We start from the raw sequence: 25,715 nt of genomic DNA, 5'->3' as shown, positions 1-25,715 counted from the left end.
TCGTGCATCCTGTTAAACATGCCCGTTAATTAAATCGTTGGCATTTTACCCAATCAGGACACTTACCAAATCACTGGATTTTCATCCAGGGAAGAAACTGAAAACGTGGTGCTCTAATGATTGAAGTCTAAACTTGAAGATTCAGGACAGAAACGGCTGAATTCAGCTGAATGCAGTTTAAATGCCACTGCAATGCAATGTTTGTCCTTACAAAGAGCCCCTGCAAATCTAGAGATGATACCAACTGTGAAGAATGCCAAGTAAGGCCCTCTCTAAATAAAACGTTTAAAGCCCGAACTTCAAACTGTCTTCTATACAGTCAAGACACAAATGCCGAACAGCACCCTCGAAGATCACACACGCCCAGGCCAACAACACACACGAGAACAGGAACCTTTCCTAAAATCCACATTCAAAAACTACAGAACACCTCAGAATGAGGCTCATCGTGGCCAAGGGGAACCTGAATCATTTTGGTTCACAGGATATTCTAGCCCTCAACCCACTGCCCAAATCCCAGCTGCTTTTTCAGAAGGCAGAAACTGCCTTCAACAAAAGTCAGGGTAGGGCTCCCTTGTGCACACAACAAATAAGGAAACACACACACCAGGCTACTCGGTGAGGGTACACTCGAAAATCCTCCACACGGCAGGTCAACATGGCTCAGTCTTTCATCAGAAAACGGGTCCTCCCACTTTTAACCCACCCTTCCCATTATGCACTGGCCAGGTGAAAAATGGATGATTACTTTATGTGGCTCTGCAGGCTCAGATTTAGAAGCCAATTTTCATTCTTGGAGAAGAATTAACCTCCAAACCCAACACCCTCCCCTCCACCTTCTGGCAAGCACAGAATTGTTTCTAAATAGACTCAGCTACTTAACCTGAAGTCTGTTAATTCCACCCAACAGAACAAAAAGACTTGCAAACTACTTCCACCACCTTGACTTGACTTTCCTTCTCTCCATCCTTCTCTCCACTTCCTCAAAGAGCAAGGGCCTCTAGGCTCAGAGAAGACAAGGAAACATTTCTTCCCCTTCTTTATACTCATAATAGAAGAAAATTCTCATGCTCTTTGCGATCTTTAGTTTTGAATACACTAGATCTTTAACATTAAGCTTTTCTAAATAAGGCTGCAGATCAAAGATTAGGGAAAAGAAAGAAGGTACTGAAGTGTTTTATCTTAATTTCTGAGTCCTTTGTTGTGATCACAATGGAGGATAAAACTCTTGGGCTGGCTACCAGCTTGGTGGGCTTTAACAGAACACTCCAAAGGCCCGAGTTCTAGTTCTGGCTAAGTTACAACCTTAAAGTTGTCACCACCACCTACCTACCTCACCTTCATCTACCTACTGCAGGTGGTTAAATTACAGGATCACCCTTAAGAGTTCCCAATGTCTAGGGTTCCAGGGGCAGAGCTACACGTATGGATAGACAGACACCAAAGAATATTTGATGCTTTCCCAATCAAGATATTAAGTGATATTTGAAAAACGTAACTGATAATTTAGGGTTCTATGTAGTCTGTATTTACTGAATGCCGGTGTACCAGGTAATATTTTAACTGAAGAAATAACAGTACATACTCTAGACAAGCAGTTATCAAACTGACAACACTGTCTTCACTGGCAACATCTAGATGAAAAACAGAGAAACAACTCAGTGAGTCCTACACAAAACGACACAGATTAATTTCAATTTGAATAGAGGCTGTGCTCTATTTGAGGTCCTTTCTATTTGGGGGTTGCAAACTAGCTTTTTTAAAATGAAAGAGTGGCAATAGCAATCAGTACTTTTTTTAATGTCCTAATTTGCCAAAATCAAAGTTAGTCCTCTATGTTGGACGTGTGTGTGTGTGTGTACACGTATGTCCGAAATTTTACTACTCTCTGATATTTTAAGTTTGGGGGAACTCCAGTTTCCTACAAATAATCTTTCCCCAAAAGACACCACTCCTAAACTCAACCTCTGAATTAGAAACATGGTGTGGGTACATAACATCCCTGTTATTTCCAATCCAGGGTAATGGCGTGACCAGAAGGAAATGCCTCAGTTTAGTTTCAATTTTTATCTCTGAAATGTTCAAATATCTGGGTTAAAGAAGTCATCATCAGCTTCTAACACAAGACCTAGAGGATTAGTAAAGGAGGCACAGTGCAAAAAGAAAAAAAAAAAAAGTAGGAGCGGAACAGAGGCCTGGAGATGAGGGGAAGGACGTCCTAGGCCCCCCAGCTCCAGGAGTCTCCTACGAGGGTCAGATGGGGAAGGAGAACCTCCCAGGCAAAACCTGAAGCACTTCCTCCTCAAGGGAAGCTTCTGGCACAGACTGTGATGGCCATCGACTGTGCCCAACTGTCCTAAGCACTAGAATCCCGGTGAGTCATGGCAATCCTTACTACTCAGCCAACATCTGCAAACCCTGGGCCACCTGTTTGAAGATCCCAGGAGCAGAGACCCTGTCGACCTTGTTCACCATGATGTCCCCATGCCTAGAAGGGGTCCCTGGCATGGGGCCGGGCCCTCAATAAACCCCTGGTGAATAAATTAACAAACACTAACATCATCAGTACAGGTATACAATCAGTAATGCACATCTCTGGCCACAGTCACCAGTCTGAACTGATCTGATACTAAAATTAACCCGAAGGTTCATGAGAACTTCTTTCAACACGGCTCTCCATGGCTGCCATCTAATTTACCATTCTCTGCAGTTTCAAGGGTGTAATAATAAAAAAACAAGAATCCTAATTAATCCTACCATGAAGTTGACCAGCATAGGCAAAACCTTATCATTTAGATTTAAAACTACGCTCCTTACTGACCCACCAAAACAGACGTGCAGGACAAGCTAGGAAAATCTGACAACAAATGCCTCGGACTCTTGACTTAAGAAACCGTTTGCAGACTAAACACTTCCTTAAACTATAAACCAATTACCTGTATCACTTAAAACCAATCGGCTAAACAAAACCCCCAATCTTTAACAGTGACTGCAATAATACTTGAATAATAACAAAACTTACCAAAAAATACACATTCTAATCTAATTACTGTTAATAACAACCATTCCAGTCGAGTGAAGTGCACACCCACACACAGCCTTCCTAGAGCCTCGTTCTCCAGGTGGAGCAACACAGAAGCCACGGCAGGCACACCACCAAGGCACTGCCGGCCCAGGAAGTTGTCTGTCTTCACAAAGAACTGGAGGAGGAAGGAGGGGGAGGATCTTAATCCGACCCCTAGAATCTAAATGCTTTTAGTTTGCAGAGAAGTTGAGCGTTCAGAACATACTAGGCTTCCTGAAAGGCAGTTTGCAAGACTTTGTCAGTGTTTAAAAAAACGTTCTTAAACCTTTACTCAGGGAGACGATACACTTAACCTTCAGCTATACACCCCCAAGGCACCCGAGGCAAGAGGTTATCCGGCATAACCTCGTATTCCGCAAGAGTCCTGGTGATTACTTTATACTGTGATTAGATACTTTAAAAAAAAATTTACAACAACATAATCTTTGAAAAACAGTAGGAACCATATTGCTTAGAAGTGCCTAAAATAGAAGTCTAATGCTCTTTAGGCCATTTCTGGTTTTTGTTTGTTTGTTTTGTTTTAAAGCAGATGCTCCATGGGGAGTAAAGCTCGGGAGATTCTGCCACTATCTATAGATTTTGAAATTAGCAAACATTACACATTATACAATGCTTAATGAAAAAACTACAATGATTTGTGCTTAAGCACAGCAAATTAGAAGGAAATGCCACCTTGCTGACAATTGGCTGTGACTTGGGAAGAGTCCTTCATGTACAAACGTACTCACACTGTTAACCTTTACAGACAGCATGCCTCCACTTTAGCTAAACAGGTTATCTTACATTTTTTGATATGGAATATTTATTACCCTATGATGGAGCAAGAGGAATTCAAAGTCCTCAAAAACTGTCAAAGACACACAATTCTGTTTATAACTAAGTACTATGCAGTATTCCTGCAATTCTACTTTTTCCCTCCGAGTCACTGAAGTGTCCCAATATATGATCATTAAAATATTTCACCCAAACAAACTGCTAGTCTCTGGCCTGTTTCATTTGTATCCTGTAAAGGGCGAAATTATCTCCAAGATCTGGTCAGGAAACTTAACAGTTTTTCTAGAAATGCTCCTTCTGTACGTTACACATGGGAGTTTTTTCCTTAATCCGACAAGTGAGGAGGACTGTACATAGTTACGCCACAGCGACAATCCAAACCTGTAACTTTAAATCCTGCAACACTATTTCAAGGAAATCACCAAGGTCACACCCATGAGCTGAATGGTCAACCCAACTTTCCTAATATAGCTGTGAAAAGATATTTAAAAGTTGAGTGAAAAGATTAAAATATTCAAAAGGTTATATTCGGCATCACAATCTAAAACTAGTCAAAAGCAAATGGCTTAAAAATAAAAAAGCCATTGGCCGGTTCAAAGGCAAAGCCTGGGAAGATCCTACGGCCATCTCATTTTCCTGAAACTGTAATAAGGGCTCAGTTCTAAACACAATTAGAGACCAGAATACTATAAAAATATACAATCATATTCGTACATTTGAGGGTCAGGATTAAAAACTCTGCCTGATTCATTCCAAATCAATTAAGGTCAGTTAAAGGATCTCAACGTGAACTTGAAGCCACATAACTGGTTTTAGTTTCGGTATTATCAATATTAGCAGGTCCTGTGGTCTGTAAACTGGCTTTGACAAATCCCATCCTGATCGGAAAAAGAGAACTATAAGGGAAGTGAATAAAACAAGAATTTTAATGCGGCCATCAGATGAAGCCTTGCGATCGGTTGAGACTCCATTCCTGCCCCTTCACCAGTAGTACGCCTTAACTACTTTTGGAAAGATGTTAGACAGGACTGCACCAAAAAGAGAGATTTCAATAAAAAAAAAAGCGCCAACCTATCTTTGACTATATTCTCTCGCTCCCCACAAAGGAAACGCTTGTGTATCTGCACACACAGACAACTGCATATATAGGTACAGAAGGAACGAGAACCCTAACCCTACAACGCTACCCCACACACCTACACCACTTTTTCCACAAGGCCAAATGGTGAGTGCTCTTGATTATACCCAATTGAACGAACCAGATTAAATATAAACACAGGCACGGCCTTTTAAGGCAGGCGCTCTTTCCTTAGCCAACATTTAAAGATTCCCCTCCCTATCTCTGTTGAGTAAATACTAAGGTTGTAGGTCTGGCTCTTTTAAGTCACCTGTTTGCTTTCAAAACTCAGGGAAAAGCTCTCCTTTCAATTAGTATGTATATAATCACTGTTCCTTAGATTTGTATGCTGGACTGAAAAAAAAAAAAAAATTAGCCACCGATTTTGAAAAACCCAAAACACACGTCTTCTGGTGTAAATGAACTGTGTTGAAGTCGCCCCGGCGGACACAGGTAGGAGAAAAAAGAAACAAACAAACAAGCAGTTCTCCTAATGGGATTCGAGAACAAAACAGACGTGGACTCTAGCTCCGGTCCCCAGAACCACAGTCTAAATTCAAAACGTTTCCTGACACGCTGGCAACTAATGAACAACGATACGCAAAACACAAACGGATCCATTAAAAAACTGGCATCTGACTCCGGGTAACAGAAGCTCTTCAGCCCGAACTGAAGGAATGCAGAGGTCAAAAACAACTTAGGTAAAGCTTCGGAACAAAAGCCCAGGAATTCAAACTAATTCTCTCATTTAACTTCCCCGGCTGTCTTTTCAGGTTTAGTAATTTTATTTCTCAACGTGATCATAAAATTACCAAACTGGCCCCTGATTTCCAGTAACTCAGTTATGTAGTTAGCCTGAGCAGGAAGTAATGGGATGTTAAGAACAGTCAGTCAACAAATGTTCAAATGTGAAGTCGTTTAATGAACATTCCAATGTTAAGCATAAAGGGGCGGTCTGTGGCGGCAGCTGGCTGCTGGGGGCGGGGGGGGGGGGGGGGAGCCCCAGCATTTATTTGGAAGCTAGCTCTAAACAAGAGTTGAGCTTCCTCGTCCTGAACGGCAGATTTTAGAGAAGGACGGTGGTCGCACTTCCTCAAAGTCAGACTTCCAGCTGCCCTCGTGGTCTCCATTCAAAATCCTCTGCCCCACACACCACTACCAATTTGCCTAACTGTGTTATCGGTCGGAGAGGAATCGCCCAGATCGCCTCCCTTCCTAACAGCCAACACTTCAAGAACTTTCTGCTGCCCCCAAAAGGAGGCCATTCGGTTAGGGCGATCAAGCTTTCCCTCTCCCGAATTTCAGAAATTTCCTGCTGTCTTTGTGTAATTCATTCTTTCTTCCACGTGCATTTTAATCTGGTTAACACCCCTCCCCCCCCAAATCTGGAGGTGAGGTGTACAAATCGAGACTCTTCCAGCCTCCTTTAGTTTACAGGCTGTAACTAAACCTTTCCCTACTTGGAGCATTTAATATGATTAGGATTTCTTTCATTTCAGCTCAGTGGCTATTCTGTAAACACCTTCCAGGTTTTTACTTGTAACACCTCAGTAACTCTTTGAAAACTATTAGGTGTATTCCAGATGTAGTCGTTTAAATTAAAATCTCCTTGCACTTACTTTATTCTAGTGGAATACTCATCAGCTTATACAACGGTCTCAGGTTTCTCGTTCCTACTGTACAATTCTAAACCTTGAAAATATATAGCCATTGTTCGGGACCTTGGCTTCAACTTCCCAATTCATTTACTAAACAAACTGCCAGGGGGTTACACTGAAATAGGAAATTAGCAATGAGCCATTTAAAATAAGTCATCCCCAGCAACCTCAAAAAAACTAACACACAGGCCATCCTGGCATGTGTGGGATGGGACAGTGTGAACATTGAAAGACAATGAAATGGTCTTTGAGCAAATGGAAACACAGCTTCACGTGAAACATAAAAAAGGGTCCAGATCATGCACAGTCCTAAAAGAGTCAGATCAAAGTATCTTTTTTTTTTTAAATCAAGTAGTAGATAGTAGGCAGTCAAGAGTCATTAAAACTACTCAAAAGTTCTTATCAACCAATATCATTTTTGTGACAACAGGGAGAAAAGAATGTAATTTTATAAAGTGGGAAAACACATCTTTGGGGACCCCTGAGGCTCTAATCAAGCGTCTCGGAATTAAGAGTGCTCCAGGGTTGGGAAAAGGCAACCCTGCTGTGGCAAAAACATGCCATTTCATCATAAATGTTGTTAAAAGAGAGTAAAGTGATTATCTGAAATGAGGAGAGAGGGACTCTGTCGTTGCCAGGCCATTATATTCCTTAATGATTTCATCAGTTTGTAAGCGACTGGATGATGAAGTCTTATTTTCTGATTTCCTCTTTAAAGGTCCACTGGAAGGGAGACGGGCGGCTACTCCTCCCAGAAGTTCCACTGCCAAAAAATGGAGGCTTACAAAGAGAATGCAAATCAGCCTCCACCTTAAAGAGTAAAGGCAAACCCTAGCACTCTTCCGTCCTCTTCCCCTCTACTACCTGGGGGGGGGGGAGGGGGGGATATCAAGCTGTTATCTAGATTCTTCAGGGTGAAGGGGGAAAATATTTTCTACAAATTTTATCAACGTGGTGTATTAGTTCCTTTTTTTGATTAGGAAGTGAAAGGGAAGGATATGAACCCCAGACCACTGCTAAACTTCGATCTTAACAAGTTATTAAAAAACAGCAAAGGTCACACTGCCAAGCGTTGGAAGGTGCTGTGAAGATAAAAGGTTGGAACCAAGTTGGACACTAAGGAAAAGTGTGTCCTTCGCCTGGAGAAGTCATAATCCTCCCCCACTTCCTCCCCCAGCACGCAAACCAATGTGGAGCCGACAAGGAGGAGGCTTCCTCTTCTTCACGCTAAATAATTAACATTCCAAGCAATCAGATTATTAACCCTATTCGAACAAACAAGCCAAATAAATGGTGTGCCTAGTGGCTACTGACAAGAGGATTTTTAAGTAAGTCACACTGCCTCTTGAATTTAAGACCTTCTATAACTGATTAAAAATGGAAGCAATTTGGGGCCGTGGGAGGGGTTTTTCACTAGAACACCAGGATCAAACGCACACACACTAATACGAGTCTTTGGGATACTGAACAAAACAGTATCTAAAATAAACAGGACTTCTCAGAAAAAGTCATCTACCATTAAAGGACACACCTTAAAAGTTCCTAGACACATTAACTAAGCAAGCACAAACCAGTGGTTTGACTGCTATATTTTTCAGACAAAAAGCAATTAGGTTATTACTCCGCACTTGCCCCTCCAGACACGACAGGCCTTTTTAGAAATGCTAGATTATTCACTCAAAGTGTTATAAAATTTAGTATTTTAAGTCTTAGCTGATATCAACCAGGGCATCCATCCATGGGGGGGCGGGGGAGGGGAGGGGGGGCGTACAGTAACACAACATTTCTAAAGGTACTTCTTAACATATACAAAAGAGAAGGTGCAAGGCCTCCCAAGACCCCTACCTAGTCGCCAGGCCTGGCCGGCAGCTGTTGCTACCCTGCCTTTTCTTTTGTTGGGCTTAATCTCATGTCAACTCATTCAACCAACTCAAAAGCGATGAAGACATAATTGAATCAACCTGAACTAAATCAGACCTAGGCTTCTTAAAACATGCAGCTTAATGGTTCCAAATGATCTAGAAAGCAAGGAAACCAGCTAGTATGTAGCATGCAGTAGTCAATACCACAAGACCCCAAACTGGCCCAAGGACCACTGCAACAGCCCTGCATTTAATACACGTTTAGGAATGTTCAAACCAGCGCTTCAAGCCCTATAGGCTGATTCAGAAAGATAAACTGAGGCTCAAGGAATTTCAAAGAGGAACACAGCAAAGCCTTAAACTCCAAAGCGACTATTCTTTTCTTGGGGAAACAAAAAAAGAGAGAAAATAAAGTTTCTGCTACTCTCTGTGTAAGCAGGCCACTGGGGTCCCAGAAGTGGCCACTGGTGGCTCTTTCCTGTTCCTGTAACTAAACCTTTAGGAAAAGTCCCCGCCTGCCCACCCCACCCCACCCCCATCCCACCCGCCCAAGAATGCTACTTCCCGTCCTCGGTGGCCCTTCCCTGAATCCCAAACTGCGGGTTCCAACCTGGGACCTGGACGTCTGTCCCGATCCCCGGGGCGCAGGTACCGGCCTGCAGGTCTGGCCCCCATCCGGGCAGGACCGCTCAGGCCGCCCCAAATCGGCCTCCAGGGGCCCCCAGCAGCGCCCTCGTCTCCCCTCCCCATCCCGTGCAGCTCGCATTTTGGGGCCAAAGCTAGAGAGAAGAGGGCTCTACATCTGAAACTGCGCGGTTTCGCCACTCAGCGCCTCCTGGCAGAAACTTCCCTTTTAAAAAAAAAAGAAAGAAAGAAAGAAACACTTATAGGCGAACATTTCAATCCTTCCTGCCCTTTAGAGTTACTAGTTCTGCTTCCAGCTGGCTTTGGGACTCCAAGTAGAATTAAGTTATAAAGATATTCTTTAAGCGTTTAAGGGCTATTTAAAAAGTTTCAAAAAATCTTTAAAATTAAAGAGAACAAAAAAAAAACCACCTATCACACACATCCAGGAATCGCAGCCCGTGCACCGCCTACTCAGGGATGGGCAGGAGACCGGGAATCCCGGGGACGGATTTGGGGGCGCCCGGGGGCTCGTTGGGGTGTGCGTCGGGGTCTGCGGCGACGCCAAGCCCCTCCCTCGGCCCCTGTAGACGCGCCCTCCGCCCGGCCCGTGTGGACGGTCCCGGCCATTGTTTGCGGGGGACGCCTGTTAGGACGCATTGTTTTGGCTGTTCCCAAGTTGCCCCGGCCCCCCCTCGGGGCCATCGCAGGGGGCTCTGCGCCGGCCCCCTCACCTCCGCCCGCCCCCCACGGCCAAGCCGGCAAACCCGGAGAGCCGCCCGGCGGAGCCACCCAACTTTTCCGGAACAGCCCCCCACCCACCCACGCACGCACGCAGCCCCCGGCTCTCTCCGGCCGGCCCCCCGGCCCGGGCCGGAGAAGGGGGGACTCCCCCGCCCCCAAGCCCTCCCGTCAGTCCCCGAGAGTGAGTGTGATGGTAAAACACTGTACACACCGGGGGCTCGCCCGGCACCTCCTCACTGCCGGGATCGCTCCGTAGCCGGGTGGGGAGGGGGCGCCCTAGAGGAGCGGAACAGAGAGCAGGAGCGGGGGCCGGGCCGGGCGGGGCGGGGGTCATCCGGGGAGGGGGGCGAGCTAACGAGCACGGGAGACTCGAGGGCGGCTCGGGGGGACTCCGGAGGGGGCGCGCGGCGCCCCTGGGCCCGGCGCGGGCGGGGGGCGCACCCCCTTTACCTGCGGCTCCGGCTCCTCGGCCATTTCCTCGCTCGGCGGCGGCCGGGACTGAACTGACACCACACAAGCGAGCCGAGGTTTGAATGAGGAGGGAGCAGGCGAGGAGGGGAGGGGGCGGGGAAGGCAGGAGGGAGGGGAGGCGACGGGGAGTTTCTCTCGGCCTTTTGTGCGGACACCTCCCGGCTTCCGCGCCCGCACCGGCCCCCCAAAAGAGACGGGGGGCCACTGGACGCGGGGCGAAACCATCTCCCCGGGCGCCTCGAGAAACCGCGCCTGGAAGACCCACCCCCCCCAACAAGGGAGAGCCCCCCCCCCGCCCCCACCCCTCCCCCGCCCGGGGGATTTGGGGGCCGGGCTCACCTCGGGCGCGGGGCTAAGGTGAGCGGGGCGGGGGTGCGCACGGGGGGCAAAGGCGCGGGCGCCCCCTACTCGTCCGCGCGGGGACAGTGCAGGCGCGGGGGGTCCCTAGAGCCGCCGGGGCGCGGCGCGTCCGGCGCTGGGGGACTGTTGGGTCAGAAAGTGCTCTGGGAGCAGCTGTTGCGCCCTCCCTCGGCCCGGCCGCTCAGAGATGCCCCGCCTCCTGCCTTCACCGGCCGCGGCGGCCCCGCCCCCGAGCCCCGCCCCCGAGCCACGTGGTCCGCGCAGGCGCGCCCCTGCCCCGCCCACCGCCACGGACTCCGCCTCCGGAACGCGAGCGAGCCGACGAGCGCGCGCACTCCCGTTCTCGCCTGAGATTCCCGCGCACGCGCGCGCCTTTCACCACCCCCACACACAGTTTCCCCCCCCACCCCCCGCCCCTCCACACACACCGCCTCCCGCCATCCGGCTAATCGTGGCCCGCGCGCGCTCCGGCGGTTCCAGTGACAGGTACGCGGGGAGGGCCCCCCCCACCCCGGGGGCAGCGCGCAGGCGCAGATCCAGGCCTCAGCCTCGCCGCCTCCCCCTCCCTCGCAAGGTGTGCCCAGGCGAGGGAGGGGCGGGTAGCAGCGCTCCGGGTCATCCCGAATTACCAGCAGAAGCCTCTGCGCCCATCTGAGCAGGTCAGAAAGTGAAGTGCACAAGCATATCTTCAGATTTTCGTCAAGTGTGAGCAAGGTGGCGGAGGTGACATGATTAAAATGGTTTAATGGGTATCTTCATAAAGCTATCCCGTAATTGTTGTTTTTCCAAAAGGGCTCGACTTGCGCCGCTATTATAACTTGAGATTTCTAAACTTGGCCTGGGTTCCAAGAATCCACTTGGCTTTGATAGAAACCCACGTGGAGGAAACCGAGTTTAAACTGCGGGGGGGGGGGGGGAGACAAAACTAGCCTTGCCCCCTCCTTCCCAGAAACAACGTATTTAGAGCGTTTCCTACCCTTCCCTGCTCACAAAAGGAGAAAAAAGGTTACGATTCCGAAGGCCTGTCTGTTCCCTCATTTTAGGTTCGCCCCAGGAGGAACCACAGAAGCAACAATCACAACCACTAAGTTTTCTGCCCCAAAATGCAAACGAATTCAAATGTAAACAGAGCTAGGCAACTCACCGAAAACAAAACAGCAAAGTATTTTTTTTTAATGGGATATGGGTGTATCCAAAATGGAAAAACTTAAAACCTATCAAGAAAGGCACTTAAAGGATATATTTAATAAATGGGGGGCTATATAAATGCTCTGCTGGTGAGCAGTGGAGTTCTTAATAGAAAATGGAATTTTGAGAGACAGCTTCTTAGCAGAGGGGAAGAATTTGCCAAGTGTGATGTTTTGCTGTCATTTTATATATAACTACTAACCCCACATATGGTCTGGTTAGTCTTTTTTAAAAAGGAAGTGAACCAATTACTTACTCACAATTAGCAGTGCCAGAAGTAAATTCTTCGGCCAGAACTCTTTTTTTTTTTTCCACCCAAGTACACTGATGTTGTAGTACTAAGGTTCCTTTTCTCAGAGAAGACAAATACCTTCTTTTCAAATAGTTTTTAAACCCTTATAAGTAGTCACATCCTAAAACGCAATCCAAGGGCACACTTCATAAACAAGAAACTTCATTTAACTTCTCCAAACAGCGGGCTTGGAGCATTGCTACAAAAACAAACTATGAGCAAGTGGAACCAGGTTGAGTCTCCACATTAAGTGTAGCCTTACTCTACATGTTAATGGATAACCTTTGAACTCTGAAACCTTGAATGCTGTAAACACAATAGCACTGATAGTTAAAATTCTAGTGTCAAAACTGAGCAAAAAGAAAAGTCCAAACTTTTCAGAAGGGATAGGGCAACAATCAAATGTTTTGACAAATAATGGTTCCACTAAGAACAATGAGGCTTCTGGCTCTCAGACCTTGTTGCTCCTGAATCATTTTCTGAGCAAAAAAAAAAAAAAAAAAAACGGTTGTGCTTTTTCTCTGTGCCCTTACAAAGCTACCACTTTGTTAGCATAATAGCATCCTATGGTTTGTTAGTTACTGTTTCTCTCCTCCTCCCCCCACCCCACCCCCAAAAACCTTGTATATGTTGTAGCTTTTAAAATTAAAAAAGAATTGTCTTCACTGATCTATCGGCTCAGAGTTTTGTATGCCATCCTTATGTTTGAGCAAAGAATTACAAAGAACCCTGTTCCTGGAGATGTGCCAATAAAACTGGGAAATCGTTGCAAAAATTCTGCCAGTGACTGAGTGCTGGGTTGCAAACACGTACTGTGTTTTTAAATGGACATGGAACGATCTGCATTTGCTGTAAGGGCATCTGTGAGACACAGTCTCCCCCTTTAAAACAGGAAGACTCACGCTTAAGATTTACTTGGAAAGCATGCATAGTCAAAACAATTAAAAGTGGAAACTCCAAAAGTGAAGGAGAACACTGGGAGCATTTGGTTTTGTAGTAAAAGCGGAAGAACTCATTATTATTCTATGAAATGAAAATGGAAAACCAAGCGTTGGTCTGCATAAACTTAGCTCCACCCACGAGTAATCCTGTTTTGCCATCACTCCTAGCTAGACTATCTCTCAAAGAGTCAGGTGCTGCGGAGAGGCAAGCAACACAAACAAAGAATAGGACCAGAAATGTCCCTTCCCATAGAAGCTGATGCTCTGCACATGTTACTTGGAGAAAGGTCGAAAAAGCCCCACTTCACCTCTCCTTAACGCGACAAACATCAGCTACACCTCGTTTTTCACAATTATCCAAACAGACCGGCCCTCCTCAAGATATATTTCCCAGTGTACGCTTAGAAAATTGCACCATTATCTCTGATTTAATCCTCGTGATGGGAGACCTCTTCATTTCCCTAACTTCTGGTTTTCTCTCCAGATGCTGCCTGCGACACAGCCTTCTCAGATCTAATAACAAAAACAAAAACCCTTCTAATTTGCTACATTTAACATTTATTGGAATCATCCTGGGAGACTTCGCCTTCATTAGAAGAACAACGCAATACGATCTTCCCATTTCACAAGTATTTATTTTCCTGTGGAACTATTACAGAAAAACAGTTTTGGAAACTGTACGTAAATCCTTGGAGCTGAAATGGAGCCAACATAGACACTCGACTTAAAAGAATGCAGTGTTCAGAGCAGGAAAACCTGAAAAACTGCAGTGAGGAGTCAGCAGGAAAAGAAAATGAAAAAGTTAAGGCGAACCTTGCCAGCTCCTGCTAACTACAAAGGACATTTGAGAAGGAAACCAGGGCAGCCCTTTTAACACGACTGAATGCACTAAATTAAGGACGGATCACCCAACAACTCCAGGGAAAGCCACACAACTCTCCTTCCAGTAAGTTTCTTGATCCCACTCAAGTCCTCTCGAAATTTTAAGCCCTCTATAAAACATCGCAATAATAGATGATAAAAATAAATCGCAGAAATCACCTTTCAGAAGTGGAGGCAGCGTCTGGAGCCTGGAGACTTCTCTCGGAGTTTGCCAGCCCACCTGGCTCGGAACAATACTGCAAGAGATGAGATTACTGGTTTTTCCAAGCAAACCGAAAAGGGAGGGGCCAAGTATAAGGCTCAATTCAAATTGAGGTTTTGATGCAATCATGACTTGATTAAATGAATCGACCTTGATGATGTGCAAAGAGCACAGTTGATTTTTAACTGTATCTGTCCCATTCCCCCTCCGCTCTTCGGGCTCGACTTTTGTTTTCCGCCAATATCCTGGATGCTTTTCAAGGCTGACTTCACTCACAATGTAAATGTATAAACTTTCTTTAAAAAATGACACGGGTCGGGGCACCTGGGTGGCTCAGTAGGTTAAGTGCCCAACTTGAGCTCAGGTCATGATCTCATGGGTTCGCGAGTTCGAGCCCCACATCGGGCTCTCAGAAGCGAGCCCGCTGTGGGTCCTCTGACCCCCCTCTCTTTCTGCCCCTCCCCCACTTGTGCTTTTTCTCTCTCTCTCTCTCTCTCAAAAGTAAACCTAAAAATAAATAAACATAAAATATACACATATGTATTAATTACATGTATCACATGACTTTCAGAGCACCCCTTGAAACCTTTCTGCACTCACCTGATATTCTAGATGGGAGCTCTGGCACAAGGGGAGGGGTTGGAGGAGGAAGGTGACTAACAAAGTTTATTGAAATTTGATTCCCATCCTCATCTCCATACATGGATCCGCCCGCTTACTCAAGCCAAAACCCAGAAGTCCAACTCTATTCCATCTCCATCACCCTACATGCACCTTTAGTCCACTAATTTCTATGTCAATATAGCTCAACGTTGTCCACTTACCTCCGTCTCTTAACACAGCACTATCACCTGTCACCCTCTCCTCCAAATACACGGAGCGCGTGAGGCGTAAGGCGTCCGCCAGCTTCTTCCTTTCTAAGTTTGCCTTAATACAAGCTCCACCCTAAGTCCAGGAGATCTTTTACAGGGGAAATCAGATCCCGTCACCGCCCTGCTTAATGGCTTCCTATGGCCTGGGGAGGAGAAAGGGGGGTTAAAGAACAAACTCCAAGAGCTGGCCTCCCCGACTCTGTACATCTGGCCCCTGCCTAACCTGCAGCTTCAAGTTCTGGAAGCCCTTCCGTGGCATTCTAAGCTTCAGCCCTGAGGCCTTCCCCCTGACCCAGAGCCTTCAGACCTGTGGCTCCCTTTGCCTGGCACCCCCTACCCTTTCTCTCAAGATGGTGGCTTCTGTGCCTGGGAGTGGGGAGGGGGTGGCTTCCCTCTGACAAGGTTTCGGGACCTCTTCTCCCCACGGGTCCTGTCTCAGCTATTCCATCAGACCTTCTGAGAGCTGCATTAGCCTCAGAATATGATTTAGTCTCTCTGGGCTGCAAGTTTCTTCTCCACCAAATGTGGTGACGATGAAGAGGTGGAAGAGCAGGAGGAAGGCCTTGAAAGTTCTCATCACAAGGAAAAGAAGTGTAACCATATGGGGTGATGGATGTTAACTAATCATCTTGCAACGTATGCCTACATCAAATCATTATGTGGTACGCCTTAGGCTTACACAAGGTTATATGTCAATCATATCTCGATAAAACTGGAAAGGAAGTATACATACGTATTAATTATGTAAATACCTATTTTTCTATAAGACTCTGGAGAATCAAATGAGACACACTACAGAGCTGTGAACCCAGAGTTTTGCAGGGGCGAGGGGGGAGGCCCGGCATTGTTCTAGGCACAGGAGACAGAGCTTGAGGGAAGCAATACAAAGCGTTTGTCCCTTTTTATTTATTTTTTTAATGTTTATGTATTTTTTAGAGAGAGAAAGAGACCGAGCACAAGCGGGGGGAGGGGCAGAGAGAGAGGGAGGCACAGAATCCGAAGCAGGCTCCAGGCTCTGAGCTGTCAGCGCAGAGCCTGACTCGGGGCTGGAACTCACGAACCAGGAGGTCGTGACCGGAGTGAGCCAAAGTCAGAGGCTTAACCGACTGAGCCACCCAGGCGCCCCAGCGTTTGCCCCTTTTTAGAGGGAGACAGACAAACACATAGACAACAGATAGTATGTCTGCCTCATATATTGATAGAGCTGACCCCTTCCTCACCCTTGAAACACTTTTTCCCTTGCTTTGGAACCCCACGTTCTATCGATTTCCACCACCGCCCCCTCTGGTCCTCACTGGAGGCTCCTTCTCAGAACCCTTTGCTGGTTCCTTCGCCTCTCCCTGACCTCCAGCCTTGGAAGCACCCAAGGCCCATTGCTGGTGCCCTGTGGTCTCTTTTCCTGTTCATTCCCTAGACGATTCCATCCACAGCCCAATGGCCCAAAAGGCCATCTAGATGTTGAGGGCTCCCAAACATATATTTGTTATTTATTTTGAGAGAAAGAGATGGGGAGGGGCAGAGAGAGAGGAAGGGAGAACCCCAAGCAGGCTCTGCACGGTCAGCTCTCTCTTGACCGGAGCCCAAACCAAGAGTCAGACGCCTAACCAACTCAGCCCCCCAGGTGCCCTTCCCCTCAACTCTGAAAACGTATTTCCAACTACCACTCCATCTCTGCGTAGATGTCTGCCCACAGCAATGATCAGTAGATGCGCTCACAACAAACGCATACCGAAAGGAATAGTAAAACACGCAGCTTAGCTGCAGAGAGGTCCCATGGGGAGGGAATTGAGATTTGGGTCTTGAGGCCAATCCCTGGGATCTTGGCTCTCTTTCTTCATCTGCAAATGGGGATTCTAACCCCTTCCCTCCCTGCCTCATTGGATGGCTGGCTTGTCGGGGTCAAACCACAGGGCAGCTCGTCAACACTGAGTATCCCTCCACAAAGGGCTCTACTTTTTCGTGGGACTATTTTTTTTGTTTGTTTATTTCTGAGACAGAGCATGAGCAGGAGAGGGGCAGAGAGAGAGGGAGGGAGACCCAGAATCTGAAACAGGCTCCAGGCTCCGAGCTGTCAGCACAGAGCCCAACGCGGGGCTCGAACCCACAAACCGTGATATCATGGCCTGAGCCGAAGTCGGTTGCTCAACCGACTGAGCCACCCAGGCGCCCCACGTGGGACTGTCTTTGAGTAGACCTGGGACTCTGGCCTCAGCGTCCCTGGCAGCACTTACAGGAGTCCTGACACCCAAGCTTCCGCCCTTTGCTGAGAAGAGCATACGGGCTCCTTGTCCTGTTTTCTCCTCTTCCTTCCATCTCTCCCTCCTGGGTGAGTTAAGGGTCTAGTGGGCTATCTGTGTAGCTGGTTAGAGATTTCATTTTCTTTTGTTTTGTTTTTGTGAGTTTTGTTTTGTTTTGTTTTGTTTTTTTGGTCTGAATCAGACTGTTAACGCCACTAAGGGCAGGGACTTGTCCAGACTCCCACCCAGCAATGCCTCCTGCATTTATTTCTCTGCCTTGGGATGGATGGATGGTGCGGACCAGAGCACCAAAGTTTCAAAGAGATCCTCTGCCAACAGCAGAGCCAGCAGGCCGGGAGGCTAGCTGATAAGCGCTAACATTTATTGAATTCTTAATGTGTGCTTTTTCACTTTGTAACTCATTTAACCCCTCTAATGACCCTGTGAGGTAGGGTTTATATTTTTCCATTTATTAGACAAAGAACCCAGGCAGAGAGGGATTAAGCAGCTCTCCCAAGGCCCAGAGGCAATAAAACGGCAGCCTCCTTTCCTGTGTCGACACTGGCCAAGTCTTACCCCCACACCCTGTTGGTGCTTCCCCAGGACCTTGAACCAAGCCCAGCACATAGCAGATGCTCATTAAATACTGGACAGAAAAATAAGTAAATAAATAACTGCGTGCCAGGCACTTTACATCTATTATCATCACATCCTCCTAGTAACACAACGGCTACTTTTAGCTTTGCTTTAAATGCAGAGAGGTCAAATATGCGTTCAACCCACAGAATGTGGCCAGCATTGTTTGTCACGGGCCTGGGACGCAACTACGAGGGAAGGGAGCTCTACGTGGACCGAGCTACCATTCCAGCAGAAGCGCAGACAATCACCTCTCTGTCACATCGATCTTTTCAGAAGTCACATTGATCTTTTCAGAAGTCAAATCTGAGTACATCAGGGTCCCGCCTAAAACTCCCCATGTCTCTTAGAATAAAAACAAAATCCCTGATAATGCAGCAGGCGGGATTGGTGGGGGGACTTTATCCCACCAACACTGGGATGTGACTGGAAAGAAACGCAAGAAAAACTGACCCACTGAACTTCAAGTTAAGTGTTTCTTCCTTGAGAGATTCGCTCCTGAAAGGTGGCACCTGGTGCAACAAAGAAGACGTGGCAAACTGGAGGACACCGTTTACTTTCTCTCCCGTGTGGAGGGCGTGCTCAGAGAATCAGAGCTGTCACCGATAAGCCTACCTGGCCACTGGACTAGCCAAATCTTCACCCCTTGAAGTTATCACTGCCTTTGCTTTAACAAGAGGAAACTGAGACTCAAGATGAGTAAGTAGCCCGCCTGAGGCCACCCAGCTGACAGTTGGTTCCCCAACCTTCCAGATGACACTGAGGCCAGCGGGCCATTTGAACCCTATGTCAAACCCCAGCTCTGTCACCAGCCGAAATCTCCTCTCTTCTAAAAATCTACACTGATGCACATTTCTCGACATCCTATTTCCTGAATGTTCACCAGTCAGCCATGAGTGAGTGTCTCTGGGGCAGGGTTGAAACATCCTCACCCAGCATTCCTCCCCACCCCCAATCCTGGAACAACAATATTTCACTTGGTTGCCCCGGGGCTAGCCCCTCCCACCTCAGTCCCTCCCTGGCATTCTTGATGTACCTGCTTACTCTTCCTCCAAGTCCTCCAAAGTCCCCAGTAGACTCCAGATCTCCTTTGAAGGTAGGGAAGAAAGGTCATGCAAATTCACGTCCCAAAGGCAATTAGCAGAGTGCTCTTTTGCACACAGCTGGGAGGCAATGAACGTCTGTGAAATGAAAAATGTCGTAGGGACGCCTGGATGGCTCAGTAGGTTGAGGTTGAGTGTCTGACTCTTGATTTTGGCTCAGGTCGTGATCCCTGGGTTGTGGGATCGAGCCCCACATCAGGCTCTAAGCTCAGCATGGAGCCTGGTTAAGATTCTGTCTCTCTCCCTCTGCCCCTCTTCCCCACTTGAACTGTGTCTCTCTCTCTAAAGTAATGGAAGGAAGGAAGGAAGGAAGGAAGGAAGGAAGGAAGGAAGGAAAAGAAAAAATGTCCCAGAAAGAAAGAAAGAAAGAAAGAAAGAGAGAAAGAAAGAAAAGAAAAGAGAAAATGTCCTAGAAGGAAAGGAAAGGAAAGGAAAGGAAAGGAAAGGAAAGGAAAGGAAAGGAAAGGAAAGGAAAAAAAGAGAAAATGTCCTAGAATGGATCTCAACTTTCCATGCCTTCCTTTACATGGCCCCTCACAGCTAATCAGTTACTCAGTTTTACAGATCCTATCATCCAAGTAGCTCTCAAGTGCACCCTCTCCTTTCATATTCCTACCATCCTGTCTTTTCCTTCTGATCTGCATAATAATTTCATAACCGGGTCTCGTGTACCTGTCTTCTTCCCAGCCTAGTAAATTTTTCCTCCATACCACAAATAACCATCCTTCTGCTGCCCTGTACAAAATTCTCCAATTTACCCAAATAAGTCCTAGTTCCCTCTGTTAGGATGCAAAACTACACCACGGCCCCAGCCAACCTTTCAGCCAGATTCATTCCATAAACATTTATTGACCACTCCTTTGTCCCGGGCACTGGCTAGGTAGTAATTAAAGAGTGAGGTACAAAACAAATTGGATTGCTGTCCTCATGGAGTTTATATTTTCATAGGAGAAACAGACATTAAACAAATTAAAACAAACAAAAAAAAGTATATTAGCATATAATTATAGTAACTACCCTGAAGAGATAACCACTCAGGGGCTCAAAGAAGCATACATAAGGATATTTATTGCAGCCTTGTTTATAATCGGGACAAATAAGAAACAACCTACAAGTTCACCAAGAGAAAAATGACCACATAAACTATGATATATCCAAATTTAAGAATATAGACAGCAGTTAGAAAGAATGAAATAGTGCTACATATGCCCATGTGCTAAATCACCAAGACATGATGGAGTAAATAAATAAATGAAGCCACAAAAGGTATGCCATTCTTTGCTTTAAACACACACAATAGTATATTCTCTAAAGGAAATGCATATATATATATAACATATGTATTGTACGTTTGTATATTATATATAATATATACACGTGTTTATACTACACAGGGATCAGAAATATATAGGCTGATCATTTCACATTACATACAAATATCGAATCATTATATTGTACAACTGAAGCTAAGAGGTTATATGCCAATCATGTCTCAATATAAGAAAGAAATGTATATGCAAATGCATGAATAAAAGCTGGTTACTTCTCAAATACGGGCAACGATCCAGGACCCTTTACTGGCAGCTAAATATTTTAATCTTTTAACATGTAAAACACACTCATATTTGACCCAGATAAGTAAAAATTAGCTGCCTATTGGGGCGCCTGGGTGGCGCAGTCGGTTAAGCGTCCGACTTCAGCCAGGTCACGATCTCGCGGTCCGTGAGTTCGAGCCCCGCGCCGGACTCTGGGCTGATGGCTCAGAGCCTGGAGCCTGTTTCCGATTCTGTGTCTCCCTCTCTCTCTGCCCCTCCCCCGTTCATGCTCTGTCTCTCTCTGTCCCAAAAATAAATAAATAAACGTTGAAAAAAAAAATTAAAAAAAAAAATTAGCTGCCTATTAACATACAATTCCAAACTACATTAAATACTCTGAGAAATTAAAAATGGAGAATAAAATACTTAGTATTTTCATACACTGCTTTTTTTTCCCACATACTGCTTTTTAATGAACTATTCTCTACTTACCCTTCTCCTTGCTCTGTGCCCACTACCTGTCCCACCTTCATTTTGAATCTCCCCAAACCCACATGCCACATATGTCCAAAAATCAGTCTGTAGTCATCCTACCCATCCCCCATGGTCCTCTCCACATGCCACTATGCTCTTTGTTCGGTCACTCTCTTTGTTCAGTGCCTCCTTTACGACATTTGCTGGGTTATGCCCAGCCCCGGATGTTGTCTGAATGGACTACAGGCTCCTCAACGGGAAGGCCGGTTTCCTCCAAATCACAGCACCCAGGAAAGTATCCCAATATTCAGCTGTTCAGTTGAAGTAAATATGCTCCCTGGTTCTTCCATTCACTCATTCATTTACTGTCTCACTCAACAAATAGTAAGACCAGCTGGGTACCAGGCACTGTTTTAGGTGCTGGGAATACAGCAGGAAAGCAAACCCGCCAAAATGCTGATCCTCACGGAGTTAACACTTAATGTCGTAGTGAATTAAATGATCAGCGCTATGGGGCACCTGGCTGGCTCAGTCAGTGGAGCACGGGACTCTTGATATTGGGGTTGTGCTTTCAAGTCCCACACTGGGTATAGAGATTACTTAAAAATAAAATCTCAGGGCTCCTGGGTGGCTCAGTCGGTTAAGCATCTGACTCTTGATTTCAGCTCAGGTCATGATCTCATGATCTGTGGGATCGAGCCCCACATCGGGCTTTGCACCAACAGTAGTACAGAGCCTGCTTGGGGTTCTCTCTCTCTCTCTCTCTCTACTTCTCTCTGCACCCGCCTCCCTCAAAATAAATAAATAAACTTTAAAAATTTTTTAGTAAAATCTTTAGAAAAGAATTAAAGAAGTAAAGGATTCGTGTTATGGAGACAGGGGGCGGGGAAAGGGGCCAGAGAGTCGAGGGAGCCGGTGAGGGTAATGTTCAACAGGCTAGTCCTGGAAGACTTCTCATGTGGAGACATTTGAGTAAAGATCAGAAGGGGTGATAGTGGGAGCCACGTAGAGGCTCTCTCTGGGGAGAGAGCACTCCCAGCCGAGGGATCAGCATGCAAAGACCTTGAAGCGTTATGCCCCATGGTCCAAGGAACAGCAAGGAAGCCGGCGCGATGTTGTGGCTGGCATGGAGCACTAAGAGGACACAAGTCATAAAATGAGGGTGGACGAGATCAACACCATTTGGGGCATTGTGAGGACAGGACGTTACTCTGGATGAACCTGAGCACCAGTGAATAGTATGAACAGAGGAATAATGATCTGGCGGAGGTATTAAGAGTGTTATTAAACAAACTGATAAACCAAGAGTCCTCCTTTGCTGCAATCACTCAGATATTTACGCGTGTCCATATTTTCAGTACAACAGCACAACAACAACGATAATGGTAACAGTAAGAAGAGGTAAGACAAAGTGTAACAAAAAGGGAAAAATAAAACAATTTATCGAGCCCCTGCTATGTGCCAGAGTCTTAATTCCACACCTGATCTACCCGATCGTAGTGTTTTCTCGTTCTCCTGATAACCTGTAGACTTAAATTCATCTGGCAGATGAGGAGACCGTAGCCATTCGAGGTTAACTCCCTTTCTGCCTTACTAACTTCTTTAACTTGCTTGAGATTCTACAACAAGAATGAAGTAGAATTCTAGCCCGAACAAATTCCAAAGCCCATGCTGACTCATGCCATTCTGTTCTGTACTAAGCGGTTGACTTTGGCCTCAGGAGACTAGAGAATAATAATAGTGACCATTGATTAAGTACTTCTTATGGGCCAAGTACATTATTTGCACCGGTCCTGGATACCCAGGCAGAATCGGTACCCTCGTCACCCAGATTAGAAGCCACACCTCCGAGTGGTGAGACAGGTAGTGAGTTCTAGGGCTGAGCTCTTGAAACGGGTTTCCAGGTTCAAACCAAGACCCTGGGCTACCCAACTATTGCCTTTGCCGTCTCACTGGAGCTCCCTCCCCGCCTCCACCCCTGGCCTTTTACAGACAGAGGTAAGAGTAATCACTGACAGGTGTATTTGGAGGAATAAATAAGGCCTCACTACTAAAATGCTTTGGGGGGAGTTTGGCACATAGCGAGCGTTCAATTAGGACAGGCTAGTGTCACAAAGACCACTGCCCACGGCCACACAGGAACTCGCCCGCACTCAGAACCAGGTCTGTTCTCAACCACTGCACGGCCCTGCCAGGGTACTTATTCTGGGCGGGAGAAGAGAAGCAAGAGTGTTTCTATGACGTGAGACAGTCAGAGCTGGCCCTGAGTCTGTCCACTCCAGAACCTGAGCAGCTCTTGACCACAAGAACGACTCCTCGGTGTAGACAAAGCAAATGGAAGTCTTTGAAGAAAGATACCTCAATCCGAGTGATCCTCGCGGAAGGTGGGAGATACCTACCTGCCTTTCAGGGTTCTTTGGACACCTTCTCCAAACTGGAGGTCAAGCGAGACCGGAGAGGCACCTAAAGAAGAGGGTCAGAGGTGAGTGGCTCCAGGGAAGCGTGCCAGGTGGCTGAGCCCCTGTCTCCCGACCACAGCTCTCCAGCCACACCCTCAAACAGGATGCTGGGGTTTGGGGAAAATACTGGAGAGGAGATTAAGGTTAGAGCCACGCCCCTGGTAGGTATAGAGTGACCAAGTAATCAGGAGTCTACACTGAAGATTAGCCTTCTGCCTTGGTCCTCCGTAGTGCGGTGGACCCACAGCCAGCTACCCCACTATTTCACTCGCAGCCAATGGGCTTCTTCGGCTCAGCAGCTCCCAAAAACGAGCATGCAGATTTTCTCAGAAACCGGAACTGAATCAAACACGGTCCTCAGAGCCAGCGTAGACCCAAACCCTGGCTCCCAGCTCAGCTGCTGGGAAACCTCAGCCTCCTGACTCGACTTGCCTGCCTCACCTGTACAATGGGAAGAACATCGCCGCCCGCTGCACGGGGCCCGCTCTGGAAGGTCACAGGAGCTAATCACAACCAAACCTTAAAACGGTGCCTGGCACACGGCCATCAGCTCAGTAAACATCAGCCAAAATGACCTTAGTCATTATTGTCTCCGAACGTCTCCGTTCTAAAACAGCCCGTCCGCTTAACGAATCCCTTTGGCTTCTTTGACAACTTAAAAAAAAAAAAAAAAAAAATTGTGGTTAGCACATTTTGTTGACGTATTTTTACAAATACCAAGCCTGCCCGTCCTCTTAAAAATATTTTAAGAGATTATATTTTGTCCCCACTCGCTTTGAGGAACTGCTTCGGAGCCACTGAGTGGGCCAAAAACAGCAAGAAAGCAAAGGAGGATAATAAAACCTCTTTCCTGAACTTTTTCCAGAAAAACAAAAAACAAAAAAAAAGAATTTCAAGATTCAGATTCTGGGCTAATTTTAAGGACCATCTTGCTAAGTATTTTCTTATCAAGTTCCTTCTTGTTTTCTCCCCTCCCCCCCCCCATAAACACGACAGTAATGAGATAGTTTCTTCTTTCTCCCTGCCTCCAAAAAAAAAAAAAAAATCTGTCCCATAAATTTCTCCCAAACCCACGCAACCGAATTTTCTACAAGGATTTGTAAGAAACTGAGAATGCTCTGAACAGAAACGAACCGCTCCTGAAGCAGTTCTCATTTGAAGTCAACAAATAAGCACAACGTGTCCCCAAGGAAACAAAGTAGAATTTGGACGATAAAATGGCTCTGCCCCTAATCCCCGGTTCCCCCGTGCTGCAAGGCTGCACTGGCAGGAAACACATATGCCATCAGAAGTCTCTGCTAGTTTCCACCAGTATTTCTCCATCAGCCCGCTCAGCCGTACGGACCCAAGTAAGACACCCAGCTTTTAAAAAAAAAAAAAAGAAAAAAAAATTGGTAAAGAAAAAGAAGAGCACGCTGACCTGATCATTTCTACCTTCCTCGGGGTGGGTAGACAGAGACCAGAAGAAATGCGGGCGCCCCTCCCCCGCCAGAACCGGGCTTCCCGTCTGGGTGGAAACTATCTCATTACCACATTTTCAACAAGTAGACCCGGTTTCCTCGTGTAATCAGAGTTAGTCTGTGGTTGTTTGGCAGTCTGTGCATGCCATGTTTTTAGAGCTATAGAAAATGTGTATTTATTTATTTTGTGATGGCTGCGACCATATGACAAACAGAAGCCAGCCTTAGCCAGTGATTTATAAGAGCTCGGGGAAGCAGTGCCTTTAAGCATTTTAATAGAGGCGCTCTCATCCTTTGTAAGTGGAAGTGTAAATTGGTACAGTCCTTTTGTAAACAACTCCGCGAGGCAAGTCAAGGGCCTGACAAATGTTCATACATTTGGGTGCAGCAAGAACATTCCTGGAATCAGTCCTAAGGAAATAGTCCTAATAGAGGACAAGGGGGCTGCGAACAAAGATGTTCATGGCGACGAGATTTACTAGAAGGGGAAGGAAAATACACACATACTCCCTCCGCGTATACGGGGAAACACGCGAATAAAGAAAGGGTTCGTCTTCCAAGTTATCCCCACTCTTGCCCACGGCCATTTCAAAATTTAAAAGCTGCGAAAATATGCCACTGGGAAATAGTTATAATAGCAAGTGGAAAAATCAGGACGCAAGAATCACATTTTTAATAAAATAGAAGTCTTCTTATTAGTAAGCAAAAAAGGGAGATACAGGTATATGTAAAATTGTTT

At 46.4% G+C, this 25,715-nt stretch overlaps 1 protein-coding gene across 6 annotated transcripts in view; it reads right to left on the bottom strand.

The window, feature by feature from the left end:
* The window catches only part of ZNF217 (zinc finger protein 217), a 38,869-nt gene extending 13,799 nt beyond the window's left edge, over window positions 1-25,070 (bottom strand). Inside the window, exons 1-5 of one of the 6 annotated variants that reach the window (XM_053199812.1) lie at window positions 24,937-25,070; window positions 23,958-24,170; window positions 23,457-23,520; window positions 18,982-19,033; window positions 14,158-14,234 (exon numbers count right to left, since the gene is read on the bottom strand). The gene's annotated coding sequence lies outside the window, so the exon portion shown is untranslated. Of the gene's footprint in view, window positions 1-66; window positions 7,501-10,075; window positions 10,289-10,314; window positions 10,613-10,674; window positions 10,901-14,157; window positions 14,235-18,981; window positions 19,034-23,456; window positions 23,521-23,957; window positions 24,171-24,936 lie in introns of those variants that run through there. The other 5 variants (XM_053199810.1, XM_053199811.1, XM_053199809.1 and 2 more) reach the window with 5 other exon arrangements.
* Window positions 25,071-25,715: the final 645 nt, after the last annotated feature.

The sequence above is a fragment of the Acinonyx jubatus genome, chromosome A3, assembly GCF_027475565.1.
Source record: "Acinonyx jubatus isolate Ajub_Pintada_27869175 chromosome A3, VMU_Ajub_asm_v1.0, whole genome shotgun sequence".
In the NCBI taxonomy this organism is placed as follows: Eukaryota; Metazoa; Chordata; class Mammalia; order Carnivora; family Felidae; genus Acinonyx; species Acinonyx jubatus.
The sequence above is the reverse complement of the archived record's forward strand: the minus strand, read 5'-3'. Positions and strand labels throughout refer to the sequence as shown.